Genomic DNA, 18,167 nt, shown 5'->3' on the forward strand with positions numbered 1-18,167 from the left:
AAAGCAGTACTAAGAGGTAAGTTTATAGCAATACAAGCCTACCTCAAGAAACAAGAAAAATCTCAAAGTAAATAATCTAACAGCACACCTAAAGGAACTAGAAAAAGAAGAACAAATGCAGCCCCAAATCAGTAGAAGGAAGGAAATAAAAATCAGAGCAGAAATAAATGAAATAGAAACTAAAAAGACAATAGGAAAGATCAACAAACCTTAGAGCTGGCTCTTTGAGAAAATAAAAAAGATTGACACACCTTTAGCTAGACTCACTAAGGAAAAAAGAGAGAAGCATCAAATAAATAAAATCAGAAAGAAAAGAGAAGAAATTACAACAGATACCACAGAAATACAAAGGATCATAAAAGAATATTATGAAAAGCTATATGCCAACAAATTGGATAATCTAGAAGAAATGGATACATTCTGGGGCCAGCCCGGTGGTGTAGTGGTTAACTCCGTGCTCTCCACTTCAGGGTTCTCAGGTTTGGGTCACAGGCACTGACCTACACACTGCTCATCAAGCCATGCTGTGGTGGCATCCCACATACAAAATAGAGGAAGACTAGCACAGACGTTACCTCAGGGACAATCTTCCTTACCAAAAAAAAAAAAAGAAAGAAAGAAATGGATAAATTCTAAGAATTATACAACCTTCCAAAACTGAATCAGAAATTCACCAGGTAACAGGGGGTTAGGGTGAAAGGGGTAAAAGGACACATGTGTAGAGACGGCAACTAGACTTTTGATGGTGAACATGATATAGTCTATACAAAAGATAAAATATAAGGATGTACACCTGAAATTTATAATTGAGAAGGTGCAGTGTGCAGGGGAGATGATAAACCAAGAGGCAAAACTGAGAAAGTGTTGCCTAGAAGAAGGCTGTATCTAACTGGTACCTCAGTCCTTCACGAACATGCACTTGCCTGGTTGCCTGAGGCTGCCTGGTATCTCAGTAAACCAGGCTGTTGTTTCCGTGAAACAGCAGTTGTGCTTTCTCAAGCTGCTGATCTGTCTGCCTGAGCATCCACCAGTTGCTTGCTCTTCGAATCTTTAGAGTCACAATCCTCCCTCCGTCCCTGCCTGGATAGAAGCCTGAGGTCTGAGTTTGGTTTGGTCCCTTGGGGAAGGTAATTAGCCCTGCTACTCCCCTCCTAAAGATGTGATCCGTTTATCTCAGATCTACCCCTTGATTCACGTCCCAGTCAACCCATCCCCTGATACTATCCCTGTCCCTGCTGTGTTATGACCCCAACCAATGTTCACCTAGCGCCCTATGTCTGCCTGGATATCTGATTCCATCTTTCACTCACAACTCTGTTCCTGTCCCATCAGGTCTCCTCTTGGTGCTACTTGTAAACATAGGTACTGGACTTTCCATCACCACCCTGCTCGGGGCTCTCACTAATTATTCCTCTTCTTATTATTTTTGGTGCTCCATTCCACTGCTTTCCTCTGTTCTAAATATCACTACCTATCTCATAACTCATTTGATTATTGTGAATGTCCAAAGTAGAAAATACAAACCCAACATGAATCAGGACAGAGTAACTGAATCAGTCTATATTGATCAAACTCATTCCTTAGAATGTATTTATAAGAGAATAAATAATTTTAATTATCAGGAGAATATTTTTAAGTTTTCTAAATAACAAGGTGTGGGAGAGTCATCAACATCTCAATGACAAGTTCCTTTGGGAAAATTTGAAGGATAACTAGCAGGCGGGGAAGACCTGGACTCTGGTCCCATGTTACTGCTGGCTTTTGCCTTAGGAGTAGAACTCCGGAGCAAGAGTTGTTAGCTCCCTGCCTCGGAAGCTCCTGTCTTATCCTTTCCCTCGTCTGGGCAGCCTCATTAAAACAAAGGCAGGAAACAGAGCTGGACAACAAGCAGAATCACTCCTACTAGAGCAAGCAAACAGCAATAAAAAGATCCAACAACTGATGAAAACCAGAGTCGCTATTTAGTCTACAAACAACCTTGAGGGGACATGGAAGCCCTGTGCCAAACTCTGATTATCCTGCTGGGGCTCCTGTGCCCTAGAAACTCCGTCATCAATCACCCCTCTTCTGCACAACCTCATTCTTTTCACCGTAACCTGTGTAAATAAAACAAAACCTTCCCCGAAGGCAAAACTAACGGCTGTCTATTAAAATGAGACTGTCCCAAACAGTGCACGGAATATCTATAATGCTGCATGAAATGATAACGTATTTTTAAAACAGCTGGGGTGCTACTAAGATCATTATTGGGCTGTATTTAATAACTCTAAATGCTAAATGTAGTTGACACTCCCCTGAAACCAATTTAAATTGTAAGGAAAAAAATGTCAGGGTTAGAAATGAATGATATGTGCATATTATCTCAAACTTCTCATGGTAGTTGAATAAAAAATTTGCCAGGGCTGATTAGTCATTGGCTAGATATTAGGCAAGAGAAGGAAAAAAATGAAATATTGTAATGTGACTGGCAGAGTGAGAGCCAGTATTGGTAGGAAGATGACGAGTTCGGTTTGTGGTGTAAGCCAGGTTTTAGCTGCCCTTAAGAAAACTGCTGAGAGTTGACCTGAATTCAGTTCCAAGGCCAGTGACTACTCACAGACCCTCACCGTTTCCACCAGGTCCTCTGGCTTAGTTGCACATGCTTCTCTCTGTCTCGTCCCTCTTGTGCCACACACTTTTGGTGTTTGTACTCACCTTCACCAGCTCCTCAAGAAATATTTCGCATGTTCTGATGATGTGGGATACACAGGAAGGAACGAAACCAACCTTCTTTCTGGCTCCATACCCACCAACTTTCCCTTTCTCTCTCATCACCCATCCTTTTTCCTGAAGCATTTGAAGAGCTGCCTCCCATCACCATGTGCTGATTAACTCTACACACGTTCAGTTGTCCCCTCTTGTACCCCAAGTAGTCATCAGGGAGATTTTACAAACATATATAGTTCCTTCCCTAAAATGAATACTCGTGAGAATTTTTTCCTTAAGCCATTGAATTATATATACTTTCATCTTTAGAGAATGTTGAAATTCCCTTTCTATTCTAGATTTTCCTCTCTTTACTAGTACTACTGCTGCTGTTAGTGGTGGTACTATTACTTCTTCTACTCAAGTAACATTTTCAGCAGCTCTATTGAGGTATGAGTGATATATAAAGAACTGAAAGTATTTAATGTATACAATTTGATGAGTTTGGACATATGCAATCAAGGTAATAGATCCATCACTTTCCAAAGTTTCCTTGTATCCTTTTGTTTTTGTTTGTTTGTATGATCTCAATATGAGATCTACCCTCAACAAAATTTTAAGTGCAAAATACTGTATTGTTAACTATAATACCATATTGTACAGCAGATCTCTGGAAGTCATTGTAGGGGAGGAAGACATTTCCTCTACCCACTCTGGGTCCTTCTGGCCAGACCAGAAATTAAATTGACATGAGACAGAATAACAGGAGAAAATCAAACAAAGCTTTATAACACATATACATGGGAGAGACTCAGGCGAACTGAGTAATTCGCCAAAATGGCGGAGGTTCTCATCTTAAATACCCTCCTCAGCTATATACAAAGGAGGATGTTGGGGGTGGGGGAAGTCAGTTGTGGGAGGTTACCAGAAATGCACAGTAACAAGAGTAAGGTTATTATGCAGATTTAAGTCCTTGCCTTCTGCATTGATAAGAGTTTCTAGAGATAAGGTCATCCCCCCTTCTTCCTGGTACAGTGAGGTAGACACCTTTAAAGATGGAGATTTCCTTTACAAATGTAAATGTCTCTTAACAAAGGGTAGCTTCTACTTTTCAGAGTTTCTCTCATGTCTGCAGTTTTTAAAAGTAACCAGCCCAAATAACCCTCATGCAAAAGAGATATATCTTGGGGTGGCCAATTCCAACCCCCACTTTACACTGATTGAATAACAACTCCCCTTTCCTCAACTTCCAAGCTCCTGGCAACCACTATTGTATTCTCTGCTTCTAATAGTTTGGCTATTTCATATACCTCACATAAGTGGAATCATACAGGGTTTGTCCTTCTGTGGCTGGCTTATTTCACTTAGAATAACATCCTCCAGTTTCATCCTTGTCACAAATGGCAGGATTACCAGGGAAATGGAAATCAGAGCTACAATGAGATATAAGCTCACACCTGTTAGCATAACCATTATCACAAAAAGATCAGTATTGGGGGGATGAGGAGAAAATAAAACTCTTGTACACTATTGGTGGGAATGTAAATTGGTGAAACCACTATGGAAAACAGTATGAAGGTTCCTCAAAAAATTAAAAATAGAACCACCATATGATCTAGAAATCCTACTTATGGGTATGTATCCAAAAGAATTGAAATTAGGATCTCAAAGAATTATATGTACTCCCATATTTATTGCAGTATTATTCACAACAGCCATGATATTGAAACAACCTAAGTGTCATCATGGAAGAACAGATAAAGAAATGCGATATATACATACAATGGAATGTTATTCAGCCTTAAACGAGAAGGAAATCCATTAGCATTTGAGTGAACTTTTTGGTTTTCAAAGTACTTTATAGGTTACAAAACACTTTCCACAAACGTCTTGTTTGCTTCTCACAAGATCCTGTGAAGGAGTCAGGGAGTTGTAATTATTGTCTCCAAGTTATGGAGGAGGAGCCCGAGGTTCGGGCAGGCTAAGTGACCTGCCCAAGGTTCCAGGGCTGGTTCATGTCGGACCTGGGCAGGATGGAATGCAGGACTTTTGATTCTTAAGTCCAAAGTCTTTCCTCTGGATGAAATTATGCTGTATCAGTAAGAACATTCTATAAATGGGTTTATCAACTTATTAACAGATGTGAGTTGTAAGATCTGGCACTTCCAGATGAAGCAAGGGCAATGAGCTTTAATTTGCAAAGAGAAAGTGTCAGCAAGTGAAGAGAGCATAGGAACGAGGACAGTAGATAATAGAGAAGGTAGTTGTAATTCATTAGGGGGATAGGTGAGCTGGTGGGAGAAACCAAAAACGAGACATTTCTCAGTGGTTTCCAAAAACATTCAGCAGTGATCATTTGGGGACCATCAGTTCATTGACTTGGGTGCTAAACTGATAGCACCTGAACATGCCAGTAAAGAAAACGCCAAGAGCTCTAGATCAGAGCAGAGATAGAGATGGTGAAATATCACACACACACACACACACACACATGTTTATATATATATCATATATATTTAATTTGGAGAACGTTAATTGAAGTATTAGGGACTGTTTTTTGATTATTCTGTTATATAAATTAAAAATGTTCCAGTGCAATAAGTTTGAAAGTCATCATTTCTGTCACCAAACTTTTGCATACTTATTTCATGTATCTTCTTCTAACAGCACATGTAGCTTGAGTCTAGTGGACCACATCTACCCTAGATCTTTTTTTTTTCATTTTGTGAGGAAGATTGGCCCTGAGCTAACATCTGTTGCCAGCATCTTCCTCTTTATGCTTGAGGAAGATTGTTGCTAAGCTAACATCTGTGCCAACCTTCCACTGTTTTATGTGGGATGCCACCACAATGTGGCTTGATGAGCAATGCTAGGTCTGTGCCCGGGATCTGAACCCACGAACCCCAGGCCACTGAAGCGGAGCACACGAATTTAACTGCTACACCACCGGACCAGCCCCTACCCTAGATCATTTTTAATGTTCCACCCCAGGTATTAGTAAACTATAGCCCAAATTCTATACCTGGTCCATTTTATTAAATGCAAGGGGCATGTTTTGAATAGGTATGTTCAAGACACTCTGCTACGTGCCATAAAGGAATTTAAAAGAATAGGCAGAACACCATCCCTGCCCACAGAAATCTTATAGTCTTGTAGAAAAAATAAGACAATTTCGCAAACAATAGTAAAACAGAGGGGAGAAGGTTATAAAAGTTACGTGCAAAATATTAGCCACTAAGATGACTCTGCTCCCAGAGTCCTGGGTCTTTCTGTCAAGTTCTAGTACCTCATTCAAAGAATCTGATTGGCTCCATTTGCGATCAGTATTCACCTCAGAGCACTCAGCCATGGTCAAAGAGAAGAGTCTCATAGCACGAAGATAGCCAGTGATCTTCATCCCCTTCTAGAAAAGAGAAAAGTGTATTAAATCTAGAGTCATCCCAATTGTTTCTATTACAACATAGCATATGAGTTAGATCTTAAAGAACTGACAAAATATTGGCACTAGATGATACGAGCTGATAAAACATGAGGAGAGGCACAGAACCAGAAAAATCTCGCATCATTTTTTCTGGAGTGCTCCCATTTGGATGGAGCAGAGGGAATATAAAGATCAGTGGAATGTGCTCAAGCTGGAAAGGTAGTTTGAAAGTATATTGTGATGGCTTCTGGTGATAAATAGAGAAGGACAATTTTTATTCAATTGGTTAAAAAGAGCCACATGCCTTACTGCCTTAGGTATTTGTGTTTGAATACTACATATATTTATAAAAATCTTTTAACCTCATAGGAGCACTTTAAGTTGGAGTTACTATGAATCACTCAGCCTCCACATGGGGCCAAAATTACTTAGAATAAAATTACTTTCTCTAGCCAGACACTTCAAATCTTACTACATAGGTATTGGATCTTTTTTGCTAAACAGGGAAGATGGATAGTGACCAGAATAGCTTTTGTTCAAACAGCAGCAGCAGCAATAACAGGAGGAGAGATATATCATGTTCACTGGCAATGTCAACTGTTTGAGTTTAGTATAAATGCCCTCCCTTCAAATTGGCCACTTCAGGAAAATCTTAGAATTTTAAATTGCCCTCTCTTGCCAAGTATAGAAGTTCTGTCCTTTTCTCAACAAAAACGATGTGTTTTCCTAGATTACAAAGCATTCTATTTTCTGAGGGGGGAAAAAGTCTTAGAGAGGAGCGTAGTAGACACTCGATTGAGCATTGGTGAGAAAAGAATTCCCATAACCGAGATTTGAGACTTCGTCCCAAAGGATGGCCATTGAAGAAAGAGAAACAGTATATTCTAGTGGAGAAAAGGACTACACTAGAAATTAGGAACTGGTGAACATTATTTTTCTAGAGTTCAAAAATGGCTACAAATTTTTGGACAACTAATTTTCTCCCTCACTGCCTCCTTAGAAAAAGCTGATGGTATATTATAGCCATATTATGGTTCAACATGCATCGATTGCTTTGAAATCAGATGCTACCTCTTTATAAACAGAATATTTCAGAAAAATAATGTTGATTGCTGTGTTCTATTTCAGAAAGTTTCAATAAAATTAGTAAAGCTGTTTTCAACATTCACAATTTTTCTGAGAGCGTCTGAACTCAAGAATCTAGAGGACTTTTTCTTTCTTTTTAATTATTTTGAGGTACCAGATGTTTTTACTTTACCACAATTAAAAAATCAAATCATCTCTGTTAATTTCCACTGGATTGCTTTTTATCCTATTTATTTTTTCATTTTTTTGAGGAAGATTAGCCCTAAGCTAACATCTGCCATCCTCCTCTTTTTTTGCTGAGGAAGACTGGCCCTGAGCTAACATCTGTGCCCATCTTCCTCTACTTTATATGTGGGATGCCTACCATAGCATGGCTTGCCAAGTGGTGCTGTGTCTGCACCCGGGATCTGAACCAGAGAACCCCGGGCTGCCAAGGTGGAACATGTGCACTTAACTGCTGCGCCAAAGGGCCGGCCCCTCCACTGCAAATTAAACTTCATGTTCTCTGGGGAAACTCTTGAGGGTTTTTATAATTTTCTCAGTTCAAATGCAAATAATGTGAATTGAGATTATTAACATTTGAAAATAGAAAAATGTTACTCATGAGTCTTTTTTAAGAAGAAAATGTATATATAGTGGCAACTAAAGTCTGAAAATAATGTACTCTATTTTCCCTGGAACATATACAATTTCTTTGAAGTGAAACACCTAAAAAAACTAACATAGACTAAAGGGAGACCCTAAGGTCTAAATTATTATTCTTCCTTTTGTATCTAAATGCTTATCAGGAAGCGATTTGAACAAAAGGCATTTATTTTTAAACAGAAAGAATTTTTGACAACCAAAGTCACTAATGGTTACTATTTTCATATTTCTCGCTATAGGTTTGCATTTTAGGATATTAAGTAGTCTTTAAGATGAAATGATGCAAACTCCACTTAGCCGTTATTTAGATCCATAACTGATTAAGCTAAAGAAATAATTTGACTTTTTTAGTGATTAGCTGATTGTTTCAGTCACTGCTAAGATTACTTGGCATGACACAGCCATCTTCTCGCCTCAAGCCTTCTAATCTGGTCACTGTGGACTTGTCAATGCCTTTTCTCATTCCACATGATAGGACTGAGATACAATTCGAAAGTCCCTGTTCCTTTTGTTTTAAATCCTAGCTCTAAAAATGTACTAAGGAGCTTTCAAAAGGGAAAGGGCTTAGTTAGCAGATCCAACTCTGGGAACTTAGGGAAGTGTCACACCCTAACTAGCTAGGTGTGTTAGTTATTTGTAAATACGTCCCCAAGCTATAATTCCTCTGAGACCAGATACCATAACTTATTCACTTCTTTTTAGCCCTAACGCATGTAAGTATTCAAAGACTGCTCACAGAAATGAAAGAACAAATGAAGGGATAAACAGATGAACAAATGAATTAATCAGTTCTTTTCCTTTGACATTGATGAATTGCCCTAAGCCTGCAAAGGGGAAGGGATAAGAAAGAATGGCAAGGCTGGGAAGCTATTGTATATTGGACACTAACTATAAGCTCATTCACGTATATTATTTCATAAGGTTCAGAGATGTTCCATGACACTGAACAAGGTCACACAGCTAGAACATGGTGAGGCTGGGTGTTAAAACTAATTATCTGGCATTAAAGCCCATGATCTTTGCACCAGCCCAATTCCTTTTACTCTACACCCTGCTTTACAATATGTAGGGATGAGGAGAGAATAGGAATTGAAAGTTTCACTTTCCTCCACTTAACAAAGGCTTTTCTCTCATCCTAAACCGGGAGATTGCATTTTGGAGGATATGAAATTAAAACATCTTTAAGATGACATAGGGAAATCAGTAATCATGGAGCAAGACAAGCCTGGCTCTGCTGTGTATTAAGGGACAGGGTGAAGAAAGGCTACACTATCCTGTAAGTATTCAGTTCTGTAGGGGAGGAAGAAACTTTACTCTACCCTCCCAGATTCTTCTGGCCAGTCTCAGAATTAAATTGACATGAGACAGAATAACAGAAGAAAACAAACAAAGTTTAATAACTTGTATACATGGGAGAACCCCAGGAAAACTGAGTAACTCACCAAAATGGCTGAAGCCACCACCATAAATACCATCCTTAGCTAGAGACAAAAGAAGATGTTGGGAGTGGTGGCTTGGGACTTCAAAGGGGTAGAAGGCAAGTCATATTGAGATGAAAAAGCAAATTTTTGGTAAACAAATGTTTGTGATGCCTTGCAGAGACAAAGGGACAGGAGGACACTGATCTCTAGGCCCTGCTGGTCTCCTCCATCACAGCTAGCCCATATTCTTTGCAGATATCTCTGGTAACAGCTCTGTTCCTGTTACAGGCCACTTAGTTAAATTCTTTTATGCAGGTAAGGGGGAGGTAAAAGGAAAACTTCCTGAGTCTTCTGCTTTTTAAAAATAATCAGCCCCAAATAATCAAGCCAAAGACACACATTTTGGAATGGCAAATTCTTCTCCCTACACTTCTTTATAGCCATTCATCACCCCTATTGTGGTTCCCTGGTGAAGCACCACTGCTTCAATTCAGCAAACAAATCACCAGGGCCAACAGTTAAGGTAATTGCACCAAGTTCAGGATATAACATGTATTCACCTTGGATCTGGGTCTGAGTCACTGCCTAAGATCTTTAGCATGCAAGTTCAGTCCTTTTTAGCACCAGTAACCTCAAGTCCTAAGGAATGTTCCTGTAGGACATATATTCTCCGTGACAAGTTCCCTCCTTATCTCAACTAATATCCTGCAACTGAAGCAAGTCTTAGGCAAGGGTCTTAAAGTGACTCCAGTGCACCTCTGTTGGTCCATGCATGGACTTCAGAGAATCCAAAAAGACCTGAAATTGTAGGCAACAATTGCTGTGTATGTGCTTTTTTGGGGGTCTGGGGACAAGAACTTCTCTAGCTATTAAAAGACTCTAAAGTGGTTCAAAACTGAAAAGGTTAGAGATTCCTAGGAGAGAAAGTACTCCTCATGGTTTTAAATTCCTACTTTATCTTATATTTCTCTGATAATATAATTTATATTCTCATTTATGTTTTATGATTGGATAAAGTGTATTTTTGCTATAACTTCCCAAAAGTGAGAATTTAAACAAATAAATCCATATGTGTTTAAGCCAAAGCAGTAAGGACACTGTGAGTAACTGAAGTGGAGCCTGCCAGTGGGCGCTGGCCAGAGGACCAGACTCCGAGCTCAGACTTCCTCTCCAGAGAAGGGCCTCACACAGAGGACAAGGAGAAATGCCAACAGCTTCTTAAAGGACGTTCAAGTCTATGGAAGGCATGCTACCAGACACTGCCATAAAGACGCCAAGGTCATTGCTATTGAGGAAGCAGTTGCCATCTTAAGACAAACACAAGAGCAATGACATGCAATAGCATTACATGGAGTTGCGCAGCACTGCAGGGACGCAGGGCTGAGGGACGCAGCCACCCCTGTTTTCATAAGGCAGCTGAGGAAAAGGTGTATTCATTTCAGTTCCACACACTGCCACTTTCCGAAAGGGCGTCCTATTCAAGCATTGGCTACTTGCACTCGGCAAAGTCCCTGGGAATCATTAGTTCTTGTTATTACTCTGCCCACCTGGACCAGTAGGTTGCGTGATTCCTATATACAAATTGGCACAATAAACCCTAACGACACCCATGAAACCAACATGGTGCATTACATCAAGAGTGTAGTGTAAAAGATTTCCTGGATAGATACTGTTAAGTCACAGTCTAATAGTTTCAACAGAGGCTTTAACTTGTATCGTGTCAAACAGCTGTGTGTTAAAGACTCCCTAAATAGATAGTGACATGACAAGAATATATTAGCAGCTGCTTGCCATGCCAGTCATCTGAAGCTAATGTTATACGATATTGCATACAAAAACTGGAGGGAAAATAGGTTAGGTTTGCCAAAATTCAACTAAGCCTAGTTTGTGGATTATAATAACCTCGTCAAACCCCTTGCTATTTTGAACTGAGTGATCCACTGCACAACCTTCCCAGATTCTAACATGAAAGTAAGCAAGAATGAAGACCAGTGATCTGTGCTGCTTTGTACACAGAGCTGTGACTACTAACTCAGAAATCACAGGTGAGCTATTAAACCCATTGTACTACAAGATGCTACTGAAGCAAGAGTCAAGACTTGACCCCACATGTGCCACTTAGTTTTACCTAAGACTGTGACTAAAGACAAAATGCCCAGGCCCGGACAGCCTTTCTACTGGTGAGCACCAGGGGCCTGCATAGGAAAGGGCCAATCTCTCACCACCCTAAGTGAGGCTGGGGATGGGCTGAGGCCTGTATTTTACACAATTCACAACCAGTCACATTTAGAAACAGGACCACAACTTACTTCTTCTTTTCCCTGTGCCATGCTGCATTTTCCGTGGAAGGCAGAGCAGTAGCACCATCTGGACAACTTATGCCTCTCTAGTATTCCCTACAGAACGTCACATAGCACTAAGAGCTTTAGACAAGCTCGTGGAGTTAAAGTAATATGTAAATATCTGTATTTTTAATAATAATAGTTTTTCTTATTAAAAATAATGCAATAAAATCTATATCCCACCAATCTCAAATATACGCATATATATACACATATATTTACACACACACATATACATAAAAAGCAAATATTTTTATGTGCATATATGTTTATTTTCCACAAAACAGGATCACACTACATATTCTATTTTGTTACATGATTTTTTCCTTTAGTGATATGTTATAAAAATCAAGTAATTTAAGAAATATAATTTTCAAATATGCTTAAGAATATGTTGCATGAAATGATCTGAAACAGATATCTTCAGTGGAAATTCTTCTTGACCTTTGAAAAACTAATATCTGTAGCACTGCCAAAGGTTTAAGACTTTGGACCAAGCAAACTTGTTCACCCCCTCTCTGCTCTGTCCAAACCCCTAGCTTTAATGGTGGGAAGCTATGATGCTTCTTTGCTGCCAAATAGTTTCAATTTTTGACGTAGGTTTCTCCTAAGTACAATGACCACATATCCTTCAAAAACCAGTAAGCCTAGACAGGACCCTAAGGGTTTGTCTAGAGCAACATCTTCAGGTTGCAGGCCACAACCCTTTAGTATATTGTGAAATCAATTTTGTTTTTTAAGTCAACCTATTAGAAGAAAAAGGCATAGAAAAATATCAAGTCCATCACACGAAGTCAATGCAGATGTTGGATTATGAAACTCTTTTAGTTGTGTGTGTATGCGATTGCTTGGGTCGCAAGGTAAAATAGACACAAATTTTAAAAATTGAAAGTTCCCCTAGAATCCTCTGTACTTTAAAAAAAAAAAAAAAAAGGAAAGAAAGTTTAATGCATAAATCCATTAAGTCTGGAATTCCTCTAACAGCTTCAGGGCTCGAAGTAGCTGGCCTCTGTATTTGTTAAAAGAAGCTAATCTTTCACAGATTCTTTATTGCCTGCTGCTGGGTTCTTACAGGAAAAACGAAATGTGTGCAGCCCGACTTATTTCAATCATAAAACCAGGCATGTTTCTAGAATAATGAATCTTCTGATTAAAGACTGCGAAGTTCAAAGAGTTGTTTTGCCTGCTGGAAGTAAAATGATTTGGAATTAAAGGAGGAATTGAAGCAGGTGAAATGTGAAATGGTTTAAATTGCTGCTTGAGTAGGAGTCTCTCGCCTCCTAAGGAATCTCAGCCAGAGGAGATGATCAGAGGAGACAATCTGTATCGGACCCATTACTCAGCCCTTCGAGAGCATCCATAAATTTAGGACAATAGAACATCTCTGTTTTGACTTTTGATGGTTAACAATTTTATTAAACAAGATGCAATGATACCCAGAGCCTGTTGTAAGATATGTATTAATTCCAATAACTCATTAACATAACCCACAACCCAGAAATGGGGCCAGCAATTGGTAGGGTTTGAATTGATAGGCTTAAGAGTTCACTTTGGGGATTAATTTGAGAGTTCTAAGTCTATGTCCTTTAAAATGGTCTATTTCTTGTGAATATCATGAATAATTATGTATCTGTTGAACTCAAGATCTATATCCCTCACAAAGCCTTCCCTGACTTTCCTTTTCTTTCCCATTTAACAGTAATCACACATATTCTGAACCATAATAAGACATATAAATATATGTACTACACTGGACTATTCACTGTTTAATATGTAATATTTTTTTTAACCCGGCTTCCTACAATAAGAACTGTGTTTTGTATATCATAATCCCCAGATTACACAGGACAATACTGAGCACAAACTAGTCCCTCAGCAAATATTGATTAAATAGTAAAACAGAAAATGAGAAGAAAATCAGCATTTATTGAATGATAACTACGTGCCAGGCCCCTGACATGCACTGTATCTTTTGAGGCCCACAGGTATTCTGAAGAGCATGGACAACTATTCCTACTTGACAAATGAAGAAACTGAGTTCAGTAATGTCCAACAATTCACAAAGCATCCCCCTATGTCTCCAGAACCTGGAGATCTTTTTACTACATCAGGGATGGCAACTATGTGCCACATCCCTGGCAGACAATCATAGTGCTCTTTCCTACTGTGCCAAGACATAACCTCAGAATCCTACTCAACACAGTGATCTGGGCAGCTTCAACCAACTGATCACAGTTGGTTCAGGAGTGGAAAACAAATTGCAATCCTTGCAATTCAGCATATATTCTCCAAGAAACTTTCCAACTCAGATATTCTATACTTCCTACCTATATCCTTTAAAGAGTTTTATTATAATTATAAATTTTTAGAATAAAAATTTGAAATAAAGAGCTTTTATTATAATTTAATTATAATAAGTTAGAAAAGGTGGAGTCCCAGTGAGAGAATGAAGCTTCAAGCTGTCACTTCATCAAGAGTCCCATTGCCACTCAAGACTGTCTGGGCCTCCAGTGTCCAGGCTCCCTCTCTGATCTCCTTTCCCCAACCATCTCTGCTTCACTGCCTCTTTCCTGGCATCATCTTAGAGCCGCCCTGTCTGACGTGGTATCACTATCCACGTGTGGCTATTGTACACATGCAATGTGCCGTAAGTATAACATACTCTCTAGATTTTGAAGATGTGGTATGAAAAAGAGAAGGTAAAGTATCTCAACAATTTTTTATGTCGATCACGTTAACATTATAATATTTTTTAATATAATCAAGGTAAATAAAATACATCATTAAAATTAGTTTTATCTGTTTCTTTTTACTTTTTTGTAATGCGGCTACTAGAAAATTTAAACACAGATGGGGCTCATATATGTGGCTTGCTTTATATCTCTATTGGATAGCACTGTCTTAAAGACTTCCATCTACCATCTTTGATTCTTCTGTTTTCCTTGCCTCTGAAAGGCTGTCTATTCCATTTTCAAGGCTGGATGGTCCGCCATCTTCCTTAGTTGCCGTCTTCTGGCTGCAGCCCTAGGTCTGGCCTCCACATGATGGGGCAGCTATTCCATCTTCTCTCGGACCACCATAACCTCCCTCCGCAACCACGCTCTGCTGCGCATTCTCGTTGCCAGAAAACCTCTGAAGCTCTCAGCCAGATTTCAGTTCCTCTAGCCACACGCCATCACATTCCAGCAACCTTAATTTCTTACGAGTTCTTTTAGAGAGAAAAAGCAAGAGAACAAATTTCGAACGGGGAAATAGGAAGATAATCAAAGCTCTTCCTCCTTTGATTTGGTGTACACCTTCTTTTGCAGAGCATTCAATCAACTCAAAGAATTCCACCAGCGGCTGATTGATAAAGTGTCAGAAGTAGGTGACCCCTGCTGTTGACAGCTTACCAACTGTCACAGCCGGGGCTCTGGGAGCAGAAGAGGAACAGGTGAGACCACAAGAGGAAAGAGCCAGAGCAAGTCAGATGGTTATGAGGGGTCCAAAGATGAGATTCAGAGCAGGAACAGATTCTCTGGGGGACAGAGGGGCATCACAGGAAGATTCAAACCAAGAAATTCACTGATAGAGTGTAGAAAAAGAGCAAGCCAGATACAAATCCCATTAATCAAAGATTCAACCACCAGGGGGCAGTAGGAAAAAAACTGTCAAAAGATCTGGGCTCGTGTCTCAGTTCTACCACCTTATTATCCTTTCAGTTGGGTCTTTCAACTTTTGAATCTGAAAACTGCAGACAATAATATTCATCTTACCTTGGCCTTGAGTCAATGACATGACGCATATGGGGGAGGGGAGGAGATTGCAGGAGGGGAGGGTAATAGGAGGCGCAGCAATCCCTCCCCCAGTTTCCCAGATTGGGGAAAATGTGTAGTTATAGGGAATATGATATTGACTGCAAAAACACATAAAAGTACCTATGTATATTGTGAAACATAAATCAGAGTTTAGTTGCTTCAAAACAACATAAAAATACAATGTTTTAATCATGAATGAAAATTTTAAAAAAGGAAAGAAAAAGTGACTCCCAGTGAAACTTTGATAACACTGCCTTTGGAACGCACCCTCATGACCATACCTACTTCTACAAGAGTTTAGTCATGAATAAAATCATGGATATCAAAATTCTCTGGAATTTTTGCCTGGGTTAGACCAGCCTTCTGGCTTTTCTGCAATAACGTTAAACTTGTTCCTGCTTCAAGGCCTTGGTACTTGCTGTTCCCCCTGCCTGAAATGCTTTTCCCCTGGCTCACTCCCTCATTTCTTTGCTGCTCATCAGGACCGTTCCTTCTGCTGCGTCCACCAGGAGACCTTCTGAGGTTAAACTAAATCTGCAGTCTCAGAAGACAACCACGGGCCACGCATGGCACCAGATTCCTGAGCAGGCTATCCTAGAGGAACAAACTTGAGCCTGCCAAACCATAGCCTCAGGTGTTCCCCTTCTGCAGGGGGTGACCGTGCAGTAACTCAGGTACCTCCGTCTACACCAGGGCAAGGAAAAGAGATCCATGTCAAGTGGTGCGGGTGCTGCCCAGGCTTCAGAGTTTCATACCCCACTAGAGCTAATAATTCTTGCAATAAATTCATGGGCATATCTTACAGAGTCCCCAAAACCAACATGCCAGTTGTAAGACTCACAGACTCAGAGAAGCCCAAAGCATGGCCCCTCCATCAGACGCTAAGAGTTTATTTGTAGTACTTCCTAGTTCAAATGCAACTTACCAGTATGGCGTCATTTTTATCATAAGCAAGTTTGCTTAGTAACATAGTTGGCATTTTTACCTATATGAGATCACCAGATAAACAGACCTAGACAGCTGGACTGAAGCCCAGATTCCCATGAAGCAGAAGATTTGGTTAACCCACACCATCTGAAATAGCCACGTGTTCTGTCACTCTAGATTTTCAACCCTCTTGTTTTTTGTTGGTTTTTTTTTATAGGTTTTTTTTCTTTTAAGTATGCTTTTTGGTGAGGAAGATCGGCCCTGAGCTAACGTCTGTTGCCAATCTTCCTCTTTTTTTTTTTTTTTCTCCCCAAAGCCCCCATACATAGTTGTGTATCCTAGTTGTAGGTAATTCTAGTTCTTCTACGTGGGATGCCGCCACAGCATGGCTTGATAAGTGGTGTATAGATCCACACCCAGGATCTGAATCAGTGAACCCCAGGCCTCTGAAATGGAGCGTATGAACTTAATGACTGGGCCATGGGGCTGGCCCCTCAACCCTGTTGTTTTATTTCTATGCACAGTATGCATCATTGTTTACTTATTTATATGTTTATTTGTTGCCTGGTGCCCCCAATATCAGCTCCATTAAAGCAAGAAGTTATCTGATATGTTCCCTGCCATACCCAGAATCTAGAAGAATGTCTACCATAGAGTAGGCACTTAATAAACGTTTGTCAAATGAGTAAATAACATCTAATATCCAGGATTTTGTGCAAAGAGGAGGAAGCCAGGCTATTATTGGTGGTCTAGTTGGCAAGCAATGAGCAGAAATGCAAGTGGGCAGGTGATCTGTTAGCATGCCCAGCAGCGCACCTTAGAGACTTGATCCCAAGGGCATGAGGGTTCAGAGAAAAGAATCATATTCCTAAGAGGAACAGGGTTGCAGTCACGCCTTTTGTTACAGAGCAGGAATAGTGACCTTGTTTCCGGGACTTAAAATACTGGGAGACAACAACAAACAGAAAATAACCTAAGGCAGGAATCTAGCTGCTGGGATATTAGAATACTAAGGTCAGAACAGGCTCATCACCAAGACAGCTTCTCCACACGTTTGTCTACAAGAGCCCTCAGCACAACAGAGCCAATTACTGCATTTTCCACCATTAATTCCCTAAGAATTCTATGAGATGTTAATAGATACTATCCAGAAAAGGGTTCTAGCGTGGGAAGTCCCAGGTTAAATGTCTATGTCTATTAAAAGACTTGTCTGAGAATCCGCCTTGTAAATCCCAAAGAGAGAATACAAAAGACAGCATTTTCCAAGCTTTAGCTCTAGAACCATTCCTCCGTGCAGCACTGCACTCTGCTTCGGAACGATGTCCATAAGCTTATTTTATACTCTTTGGCAGAAAATCATACACTGCATATGCTTCATAGCAAAACCGAACTCCCCAAATGAGGAAACAGGAACTAAGAGCTGAGAGCAGAATTAATATATTCAATATGATTTTGAGTGCATAATTTAACTACAAAAATACACTATTTTTAACTTGTTATTTTTTTAGATAGATGTATAGAAAATTCAGAATTTTAAAAATCTGTCCCTGAATAGCTAATGGTTCCTCTAGTTCCCCCATCTCAGTTCTGTTCCAGGCTCCACAGAAGGAACTTTTTTATGTCTTCTATTTCTAAGACCTGTGAATATTCACAAAACTATACTGCTTATACAAGTTGAATAATTTCAAACATTTAACAGCTAGCTTAATACCTACCTTTGATAATAGGCAATCTAAGAAAATAGCAATTTTATGTTTAAACAGCTACTGAATGGAACATTCGTTTCCCCAAATGTACCAAAAACAAAGAGAGAAGAAAAACAAATTTGCAAAGCAGTCTGCCA

This window comes from Equus asinus, chromosome 2, assembly GCF_041296235.1.
Source record: "Equus asinus isolate D_3611 breed Donkey chromosome 2, EquAss-T2T_v2, whole genome shotgun sequence".
In the NCBI taxonomy this organism is placed as follows: domain Eukaryota; kingdom Metazoa; phylum Chordata; class Mammalia; order Perissodactyla; family Equidae; genus Equus; species Equus asinus.